This window comes from Lactuca serriola, chromosome 9 (genome assembly GCF_051521515.1).
Source record: "Lactuca serriola cultivar US96UC23 chromosome 9, Lser_US96UC23_V15, whole genome shotgun sequence".
In the NCBI taxonomy this organism is placed as follows: Eukaryota; Viridiplantae; Streptophyta; class Magnoliopsida; order Asterales; family Asteraceae; genus Lactuca; species Lactuca serriola.
In genome coordinates, this window is record NC_136416.1 from 200,900,402 (window position 1) to 200,912,579 (window position 12,178).

The following is a 12,178-nucleotide window of genomic DNA, read 5'->3' on the forward strand; positions in this document are numbered from 1 at the left end:
TGACTAAAAGAGATTAATTAAACTTAAAGGACTGGAATTGTAATTATAAGATAATTGCAATTAGGGCCATGGATTGCCTTTTATTATAAGGTGGACGAATTCTATGGGGGAAGCCCATATGAAATCGTCCAAGGCTTTAAGAAAAGGGCTCCATGGGTTGCTTAGGGCTTAAGCAACCAAATTAGGGTTTCCCTGTTAGATAACCCTAATAGCCTTACTATATAAAGACCCCTTATGCCTCAAAAACGTGGACAAGCAACCTTCTAGGGTTTCACACGTTTTTGGGCAGCCTCTAACCTCTCTCCTCTTCATCCTCTTGCTTATGGTGTTTGTGAACCATTAGAGGAGTGACACTTGTGACTCTAAGCCTTCCAAAGTCAATTCAAGGAGGAATTGGGATTGTTATTGCTACATAACAATCAAGGTAACATTATAAACTTATTCTAATATCTAATATGATTACTTGTACTTGTATGCTAGAATTAGGGTTTATAGTCTTGGATTCAAAGCATGTACAATAGAGAAACCTAGATCCAAGCATTAGGGTTTGTATGAGCACATAGGATGTCTTATGACCAAAACCCATCAGTGGTATCAGAGACTAGCTTGGTTTCAATTGTATTGATGCTTGATATAACTAGAAAATTCGATTTTTTGGATTCTGGAGGCTGGACTTGCCGAGTCCATGGCTGAACTCGCCGAGTCCATGCAGACTCGACGAGTCCAAGGCTGACTCGACGAGTCAACTCGTCAGAAGGAGGGTACTTCGGGATTTCTTGATGTTTTTGCTTATGGATAGTTACCTTATCATGTTAGATCAATATTAATCCGATTATATGATATATTTGACCATAATTTTGATCTAATTAAAGATATTTATCAATTTATAAGATAATTGTTTCCTTATGTGGTAATTGATTAATTATTTTGAGTAAATTGATAAATTATTTTGCAAGAAATCATTAAATAAATCAAATATGGATAATTATGTGATTAATTGTTAATTTAGATTATTTGTTATTTGATCCTTCTTGTTATGAAAAGTTTCATATTTTGCCCTTTAGGTTTTATATTTTAAATTTGAACCCAAAAGTTTTGTTGTTTTGAAATTTAAATAGTTAAAACCCTTATGTTTTGAAAAAGGTTTCAAAATTTGCCCTCAAGTTTTGGAATTTAAATTTTGATTAATTGTTTAATTTTGATGTATATTTAAATTATAAACCCTAATGTGTTGAAATGTTTCATAACTTGCCCTCAAGTTTTGGAATTTAAAAGTTGATTAAAAGTTTAATTAGGAATGTTAAATTCTAAAACTAGTATAGTTTTGAAAAAGTTCAAATCACACCCTTATGGTTTTATTAATTAATTAAGATGTATAATTAAAAGAGGTTTAATAAATCCATAAAAGTTTAGGTATACAATTTAATTGAATTAAAAGTATAATTGTTAAATTAGACCACCTAATATTTTAAAAGTATAAAATACACCCTATACTATATATATAACATTAAAAGTCTAACATTATATATATGTATGAGTAAAAGTCGGTCTTACCGTTAGTAGGCCTCATTCACGAAGCTAGTCTATAAGGGGTGTTTAAGGAAATTGCCTATAAAATGACGATTGAATGGGTATCCACTCTTACCCACCGCACTCTTGACTAGTGGAGGGTCGTTAGCCGAACGGGTAGGATAGGACGAAACCTTCCATTATAAGTATAATGAATTACTAAAGTAACTAAATGTTTTTCGAAATTCCCAATCTTAGTTACTTAGGTAAAAGTGAATTGATGCAATTCCATGAAATTACACTTTGTGCCCTTGCGAAGACGTTAGTGGAGCGTGTGTGGTTAACCGGCACACTAAATGGGTCTAAGCAAAGGTAGCAAAGGGTGACTCAATGTTTGTCATAGTTCGGTGGAGCATGTGTGGTTTACCGGCACATCGAATAGGCGACCGTAACATGTGAGGGCACCATGTAAGTTTGCATGGTTATTCACACCCGCTTTGTGATCCTCGGCATCCCAGTCACAAACAAGAGGGGCATATCGAGATTTAAACATGCCATTGAAAGTTCAATGAATCTCAAAGGATCTAGGAGTTTTCATAGATTTAAAACTTAAATTTCTTTTTCGTTTTTCGTGGTGGAAATTAGTGAATCGTCATTCACTTACCTTCAAATGTTCTGCAATTTGGGTTACGACATCCCTCTCCCGAGTTGTGGAATATTGTGTTGGGTCCTAGCCTTAGTATTTCATTTGGGTGATTTACTAAGGACTCTATCTATCAACTAACTTGAATTCGTTTTTTTCTCCCGTATTGTAGATGTCAAAGTTTGACAACTATGGTCTTCTCAAATCCCGTGGAACAAGCATTCCACATGAAGATGATATTCCACGATTCGATCGAGGAACAAGAAATCATGCTTCACTTCCTCTACCTCCAATTATTCTCCCTAACCCACAAGTTCAAAGGCTTGAAAAGTTCAAGATCACTCAAGCCCTTTTGGCAAGTAAACATAAAGAAGGAAAGTCCGTGTGTGCACACGTCCTAGGGATGAAGTCACACATTGATAGGTTAAGAATGTTGGGATCCGTTGTCTGTGAGGAAATGGCTGTTGATTGGGTTCTTCAGTCACTTCCTAACTCATATAGTGAGTTCGTAAGAGAGTACTATATGATGAACTACGACGTGACCCTTATAGATCTCACCTATATGCTTATTGCTGCTGAATCTGCAATGATTTGGCGCAATAGAAAAGCAAAGTTGATTGGTGAATCTGCCTTCGAGACCTCTATGGATATAGACAATGGCAACGAAAGACATGATATGATCGAAAAGTTTGATCATAAGAGAAAGGCGATGTCTGAAGTAGTTGCATGTCCTGTCCCAAAAGAGTCGATTTGCTTTTATTGCCAAGAGAAGGGGCATTGGAGACGAAGCTGCCCCATTTACCTAAGAGATCTAAGAGATGGGAGAGTCGAAACGTATGGCTCTAATATAGGTAAAATCCATTTACTAACTCTTTTAAGCTTCTATTTTAGATTCTTAATACATAATGTAATAAGATTACAATTGATGTTTTGTAGAATCGAAGAAAAGAAAGGGAGCTTAAGGGAAGAAGTGAGCAAAATCTAACCGTAAAGGAATGGATTTCGATCGCATTTCTCAAAGATTAGATTCTTGAGCTACTACTTAGAGTTAGAATTAGATTGCTAAGAAAGATGTATTAGCATAAGTTTTCAAATGAGTTGCATTGTAAGGAAAAAATTTTTCCGCAATAAAATGAATTTTGATTTTAAATTTTATTTATTTATCCTTACAATGGCGTGTATGAAAAATTAATGTTAAAATGGTTCTATTATTAGCAATAATGGATTTGGTTCTTATTATGTTATTTATGGAAAGTCGAGAAATTACCAAATAGGGAGAGTTTCTCATCGCCCAAGTTTCAATTGGACAGAAACTTGGAATCATGCAACGTGGATGCACGATGAATGAGAAATTTCGTATTTGGAAATTAGACTAATTCATTGACAAAGTGTCAAGTGAAGGACTAGGAGATCGAGTACACAAAGTTGTGTGATCAAAGTCCACCATAAGAGTAACGAGATATTCGTCATGATTTACTAAAGGTTTAGTAAATATGATTATACTTATAAGATTAAGTGTAATTCTGAATTGATTGAAAAGTTTTAAATCAATACTAGAACGAATAACAAGAATCAAGTAGGCAGAAAGATAAAAGTTTCTCCATTCTAAGAAGAAGGGAGAGTACCTTTTATGCTTTATGATAGGTCTTAATGATTAAGAACCATATCTCAATTGATCCTCTAAGTGAGTCTTGGTACAATTGTATGTCCAAGAAGAGGAATCAAAGATTGAAGAAATGGTCAAATCAAGAAGTCAATCATACTTCGCTCCAAAACAAGTCTTAGAGTTAAGATTGTGACAATGAGTGAAAAGTATTAAGAAGGTTTAAAACATTCATTAAATGTGGTAAGCTGTGATGTCTTAGATAAGACAAAAGATCAACTAGGACCAATTTATGAGGAGTTTTGATAAAAACTACACTAACTCTTGAATATTTGTTTGTCAAGAAATGGTTATTGACAAGAGAACCTTATATGTCAAGGAGTCAGTGGGAGTCTTAATGGTCTTGAAAGGTCTCAAGAACAAATCAAATAAACCTTATCGATCATCACTAGCACACGAGTTAAGGTTTACAACCTATCGTGATGACATTATTTTGATTATGTGCCAATCCAATCGAGTTAATTATGCATGAGAGTTCTATGAGTTCTCATTTTGAACGCATAAAAGGAAAAGCACCTTAACCAATGAAAGGTACATTGATAAGAAAAGGTGAGCTGCTTAACTACTAGGAAGACATGGTGGGCAGCTGTGCTACCATAAGGCAAGAAATCAAGATTAAGAAAGTTCGGTCCATATGAGTTTGAATTTGTCGTAAACTTTAGTTTCGACAAATTCACATGGATAGGAACACATACACCGCTCAAATCTAAGTGTCATAAGATTTCCTCCTTCATGAAAATGATTGTGAAGAAATGCTTTCACTAAGAGAGATTTTAAGAAGATAGTGATTGTAAAATTGCATTCTCAAATTCAATCATGGTTACGGCATCCCTTTCCATAATTTGAATTGTGAGGTTTGGCAATTAGTCTTAATTGTTTAGACACACATATGAACTATCGAAGGCAAAGGTGTATAAGTTCAAGAAGCATTGATAAAGGATTATCAAAGCACTAAGTATTAGCAACATGAACTTAAGAAATTCAATAAGTATTGTTTTCTGAAAGTTAAGATGTTTATGAATACATGTCGAAGCTAGTGGGAGCATAAGTGTTATGTTTTATAATAATCATCATGATAGTGGGAGCATAAATGTTATGATTGTATGATTATTAAGGAAAGTATTGCAAGGTTAGCAATATTAATTATAGAAAACAAGAGTCATACTTTGCAAAGTTGTAAGAGTTGAAAGGTTGTTTTGCTATAATTAAGGGAGAGAATATTATGCTTCATTTCAAATCTAAAGGATTAGGTTGAGAAATGTCAATAAATTTAGTCAAAGGTACATAGTGTGTTCTTAAAATTTCGATTATGATTACGGCATCCTTTTTCACAATTCGAATTTTGAGAACATAGCAAATAAAACATTATGCGTCGTGTCCCATTAGCTTCGGGTATAGGATCGATTGCAAATGCTTTAATGTTTGACCATTCTAAAATTTTCCAAATGTCGAGCACATTTAGAGGGAAAAGGGACTAGAATTGGTTTTGACTAAAACAATTAAACAACTATCAAAGGACAACCCAAAGTTCGACGAGGATTGGTCGCTTGTGAGTAGTTGGAAGTATAGTATTGGAAAATATGGAAATGTTTCCATATTGGATGGACCATATCGACATCATTACGAATAGATAAGATACTATTAAGAATGAGTTGTCACATGGAACATATGGAAGTGTGTCCATATTGGGAATTGAATATTGAGAAATTATGATTAGATTAGAAACTTCTATGCAAAAGGATGTTCAAAGAATGTACTTTGAGTGAGAGACATCACGTCTATGGAATTGTCTTGTAACAATCTCCGATAGAGGACTTTGTAATATCATTGGCAATAGTCTTTGTGACTTTGGTGCAGTGACATTACGAAAGGATAGTTGCATAGAATGTTAGAATCTAGCATATTCTATAAGTAGCAAGAATTTGATATTCTTTGACTTATGAAAAACGGATTTGGAGTTGTGAAATGAGAAGGATTGGAAATGTGTTCAATGTGATCTATTTCACAAAGTAAGAACCATAGGTAAACATTGTGTGCATGCTGGGAGCATGGGACAAGTGTTGGAATTCAAGTAAGAAGTTGATTAACCGAAACGACAAATAATGAGTAATCGATATGGTGATAAATAAAAGGTGTTTTATTTATGCTCAAAGGGTTGAGGCCATATGGGATTAGTATTATTCTTGTGTTTCACATTTGCATGTTTTGACTTCCAGAATAATTGAGTTTATTAAGTATAATCGAATTATTCAAACGGGCCACGGTCGTTCATATGTTGGAAGTAGATATGAATGAAGGCTGTCGTGAATTGGTGTGTGGATTGTCTAAAAGAGTATTAGACATAAGCAAATGTTTGGTGCAATGTTCATGAGTGCTTATGAATGTGATTTGAGCATTGGATTAGACCCACGCTCACTTGGATCACTCCATGAATTGTATCACGGGTGATTGGTGAGACGATAACATCTTATATTCTTGAAACCGAGATGTGTGAGTTGTATCTTGCAAATCGGTTGCACATTGATAATATGTAAACGCACTAGTAACTTGGTGTTATAAAACATATTGTTGTGTGTGATTCGTTGAGTGAATACAAGCGAGCATTGTATCAAAGTTTATCCATTCCTTTTATTCAAAGTAGGATAAAAGCGATATCTTTGGGCCCCTCGATGGTTTAGTGATGACAAACGTAAATGCTCGGCCGGACTAGGGCTAATTTGATTTGTTCAATTAGTCAGTCGTCATAAATCGGAAATCGAGATATAGTACAAAGAGAATGATTTGAAATCATATCTCATATGATATCTAGAATGGAGGAATATATGATCCCTTATCTAAGGACACGCGTATTTGATATGACCAGAGTTGACAGCGGCTTTGGAAAGCTACGATTGCAGATTGGGATCTGAAGTCATACGCAGAATAGTTATTAGACTTATCCAAGTGGGAGACTGTTGGATTAGTGTCTAAGTCCATAACTATTTTGGTATGTACTTGACCCGATGGTGCATGGTCCTTTTGGGTTGCCTTCACCATAGCAACTTGATAGGATGAATTATGGAGAGAAAGGATTAAATATGATTTATTAATATATTATGAGAATAATATATTAAAGGAGAAATCATATTGTTTAATTAATATTAGTCAATAATTAATTGGTAATTAGTTTTGTGACTAAAAGAGATTAATTAAACTTAAAGGACTGGAATTGTAATTATAAGATAATTGCAATTAGGGCCATGGATTGCCTTTTATTATAAGGTGGACGAATTCTATGGGGGAAGCCCATATGAAATCGTCCAAGGCTTTAAGAAAAGGGCTCCATGGGTTGCTTAGGGCTTAAGCAACCAAATTAGGGTTTCCCTGTTAGATAACCCTAATAGCCTTACTATATAAAGACCCCTTATGCCTCAAAAACGTGGACAAGCAACCTTCTAGGGTTTCACACGTTTTTGGGCAGCCTCTAACCTCTCTCCTCTTCATCCTCTTGCTTATGGTGTTTGTGAACCATTAGAGGAGTGACACTTGTGACTCTAAGCCTTCCAAAGTCAATTCAAGGAGGAATTGGGATTGTTATTGCTACATAACAATCAAGGTAACATTATAAACTTATTCTAATATCTAATATGATTACTTGTACTTGTATGCTAGAATTAGGGTTTATAGTCTTGGATTAAAAGCATGTACAATAGAGAAACCTAGATCCAAGCATTAGGGTTTGTATGAGCACATAGGATGTCTTATGACCAAAACCCATCAATTGTCACAAAACATCTCCCCATAATCTCTACAAAAACTCCAATGCATGTGTGTACGAATCATGTCGGCGCCTTCCTGCGCTCACCACTAGTACCTGAAACACATAACACAACAACTGTAAGCATAAATGCTTAGTGAGTTCCCCCAAAATACCACATACAGCACATACGCCACTCGAGGCTATAATACGACCCTCCGGTCGATGTGTCTCAGCGGGGCCCTCCAGTCCCATAGCTCGTAGGACCCTCCGGTCCGATCATAGCTCGTTGGACCCTCCGGTCCGGTCTATATCATCATACAACATGAAAATATTACATAGCACATAATCTCATACATAACACATAAGACCCTCTGGTCATCGCATAGTACCACTCTAGGTAACGTATAGTGAGAAGACTCAGCTCGATGTCTCGGTAAATATCTGACTCGGAAGAAGTGTGATCTAGCCTCCGCCTAATCACATAAAGTAATACTCTCATAAATACAATTGTACTCAATCCTAAAAGTCAACAAGGTCAACGGTCAAACTTGACCCGACTCGTCGAGTGCACTAGGGCGACTCGGCGAGTCTACACGTGTCCACTAACTCTCTTAGATCCTCTCTCGGCACGCCGAGGACTCCCCTTGACTCGACGAGTTCCACCTGGCATGAATCGCGGGGCCACCCCGACTTAACTCGCCGAGTCTCAAGAACAACTCGGCGAATTCCAACTTGAACTCAAACCCCTGACTCTCCCTGACTCACTGAGTCATTCCCCCAACTCGACAAGTCCACTCACCGAGTGATTAACGGGCAACCTTCATACTACTCGCCAAGTCTGTTCTTTAGACTCGGCGAGTTCATGCCATGCACAAACTCAAAATAACTTCTGAGGTCAGATCTGTTCCATACAATCATAGATCTGGCCTCCCCAAGCATGATAATCAAGTAAAGTTCGCACCTTTACACACATGTAACATCTAAATGGTCCAAAATGGTGATTTAGCCCCAAAAATGACATTCCAAGCTCATGACTCCCAAAATGACTCATAAAGCTCCAAGGGTTAAGGTCTCTGGACCTCTTTGGGTCCAGATCCAGAACACAACTCGAGAGGGGACCAAATACACCACTTAATCAACTTCTAAAAGGGTTAGAAAACCCTAACACTAAGTATCAACACCAAAAACTGAAGAAGGTTCGAGAATAATACCTCAATACAATCTCTATGAGCTCAAAAACCACCAAAATTGCACCTCCTTCAGCCTCCTCTTGCCTTGAACACTTCCTTCTTGCAAAAACACCCACAAAATTTTAAGATTGGCCTCTCCTTCCTCACAAACGCTCTAGATCTCTTTAGGGTTTCTCTCTGGGGGTTGGTGGCTGCAAATGATGGCCCTAAGACCCTTTAAATAGGTCTCAAACCCTGGAAATTAGGGTTTCATTAAACAGCGTGGACTCGCCGAGTCCACTCATGAACTCGCTGAGTCCAGCTGTGAACTCGCATACAAATCCGCGACCATACTCGGCGAGTCTAGACGCCAACTCGCCGAGTCTCCCCCCAACACCCAAAAATAAAAGAACAAAACATCATACCTGGGAATCTGGGTGTTACAGCTTATGTGTTGTATGTGGTATTTTGGGGAACTCGCTAAGCATTTATGCTTACCGTGTTATGTGATATGTGTTTCAGGTAATAGCGAAGATCGCGGGAAGGTGCGGGCATGATCTGTACACACTGATAAAGTATTATGTATTTGATATTATGGGATATGTTTTACTGAGATAACATTTGATACATTTGAGTTTTGAGATTACTTTATGAGATATGTTATGTTTGAAAAATGAAAAATTATTTTGAAAATGGTGATTTCCCAAAATACCCTTACATTATGTGTTATTAGATATTATGTGATATGCTATGTATGCTAGAGTAGGCTAGGTATTCATATCTAGGACTAGAGTGGCCTGATTTGTGATGCCTTAGCCTAGGAGATTACTGCTACTATGAGATACTTCGAGAGTGAGTAAGTAGCAGCGAGGAGCTTATGAGTGGTCTACTAGAGGGTAGCCTTTGTTTAGCGAGATATAGAGTACTTGTGATCTGGGATCCTAGGAGGAGGACTTGGGGTGAATATCGAAGCGTTGTGGAAGGTAGTATGGGGCCCGTACTATTGGAAACACCAGAGCAGTGAGCAGTCCATGTAAGAATCCTTAGGGTACTACGGAACAAGTAGGGTTGAGTGTCGAGTGCGAGTATACTCAAGCGAGTCTCTGATTTCTTTTGCGTTGTGTTTCAGAGACATCATCGTTGGGACACGCCACACACCAGAGGGCAGCGGCGTTAGCGACGAGGAAATTCGTCAGATGATTCATGACGAGGTGGCCGCGGCAATCCCCGAGGCCATTCCATAGATGTTTGGGTCTATCAAGACCACGCTAATTGAGACGTTTGATGAGAGATATGTTGCTGTTACTGAGGTGGCTGCTGCTGCAGCCACTGCAGCTGTCGCTGCCGCGAGGCCACAGGGGGGTGACTCGTTGCTGTACCGAGAGTTTAGCAACACGAAACCACCAGAGTTTAATGGGACTCGGGATCCGATAGCCGCGATGAGGTGGATCTGTGACATTGAGGGATGCTTCTACACCTGTTCTTGTCCGGAGCATCTGAGGGTACGGTTCGTGCTGAACCAGCTTCGCTTAGGAGCGAAGGACTGGTGGAAGTTTGTAACGGCTGACTTCACTCTTGCATAGATTACAACGGTGACCTGGGAGAGGTTCACCACCATGTTCCGAGATGAGTATGTTATCCCTGTGGAGAGGGAACGTCTAGCCCTGGAGTTCTTGTCCCTCAAATAGGGGACGGAGTCCGTGACTATGATTACACAGATGTTTCACGAGAGGGCGTTGTTTTTCCCTGAGCATGTGTCTACCGATCAGGCACGTATGAGCTGATATCTGAGCATTCTGAGGAGAGACATTCGTGAGTTCATGGCGAACTCGACATACCGGACATTTTTCGAGCTCCAGGAAAATGCTCGGAAGAGGGAGATTGAGCTAGAGACTCAAGCCAGGGAGGAGGCCGAGTCTCAGAGGAGGGACAGGCGACCGGTTCAGTCACATCCAGCAGCCAAGCGGGAAAAGCCCGCTGATTCGAGATCTGGGGGACAGAGGGGCCGCACCTTGTGGGAAGTGCGGCAAGAGCCATGAGGGAGTGTGCAGAGCAGGGGTGTGCTACAAGTGTGGCAAAAAGGGGCATTTCGTGAGGGATTGCCCCAAGGGGTTTGCAGTTTGCTTTCACTTCAACCAGACTAGCCATCGGAAGGTCGAGTGCCCACAGCTCTTTCAGGGATCAACACAGGGATCTGCACCTGCTGCTAGATGTAACACCGTGAATTTTCAAAATAATTTTTCGCAAATATAAAAACATTTCTCATTCATTTTCATAAAACATTAAGTTTAAAATTCCAATTCGTATCATACAAATCCCAAGATCACATAAATATATCAAAAGTCCCCTGCGTGTGTACAGATCAAGCCGGCGCCTTCCCACGGTCATCGCTAGTACCTGAAACAGCAACACTAACATTGTAAGCACGAAGCTTAGTGAGTTCCCCAAAATACCACACATAAAACACATATTAGCCACTCGAGGCTATGACTCTATGGGTCCGTGCACCCAAACTCTGTGAACCCTCAGGTTCTAACTCTAGGAACCTTCCGGTTCCAGCTCTGTAAACATGCACAACATAAATCACATAGAAATAATGCAGTACAACATATAACATACATAGCATACAAATACTCTGTCACATAACTCTGGTTACCTACTCAAGGTAAAGTATAGTGAGAAGACTCACCTTGCGTATCTCGGTATCTCACGAATCCTGGAAATCCCTCGTGCTCGATCCTCCGAGCTCTAATCCTCCTATAACATCATATGTCTCTAATTAACACTTTATATCTCTAAGGTTGACTATCCCTAAGAAGTCAACACAGGTCAACTCTGGTCAACGGTCAATGGTCAACTTTGACCGGACTCGGCGAGTGCGCTAGGGCGACTCGGCGAGTCTAGACGTTTTCACCAACTCTCTAGGATTCCCTTCCTACACGTTGAGTACTCCCCCTGACTCGACGAGTTCCACCTGGAAGAATCGCGGGGCCACCCCGACTCAACTCGCCGAGTCTCAAGAACAACTCGGCGAGTCCCAGTTCGACTCAGTCCACCTGTCGACCCTCTCTAACTCACCCTGACTCACTGAGTCAACCTATGACTCGACTGGACCACTCACTGAGCGAACTCAAGGCAATCTTCAAACTACTCGCCGAGTCTGTTCATCGGACTCGGCGAGTCCATGCCATGCAACCACTCCAACTTGCTTCTAAGGTCAGATCTGCTCCAACAATTCATAGATCTGGCCTTCCTAGACTGATTCATCACGTAAAGCCCCTAACTTGGTGTCCATAACACACCCCATGGCTCATAAATAGCATTTTCACCTAAGGCATAAGGATTCCAATCCAAAACCTCCATTGATTCCCAAAAAAGCTTGGGCAAAGGGACACTGTGGACCTCCAAGGGTCCAGATCTATGGTTTAAATCGCTTAAGGGACCAAGGGAGCACT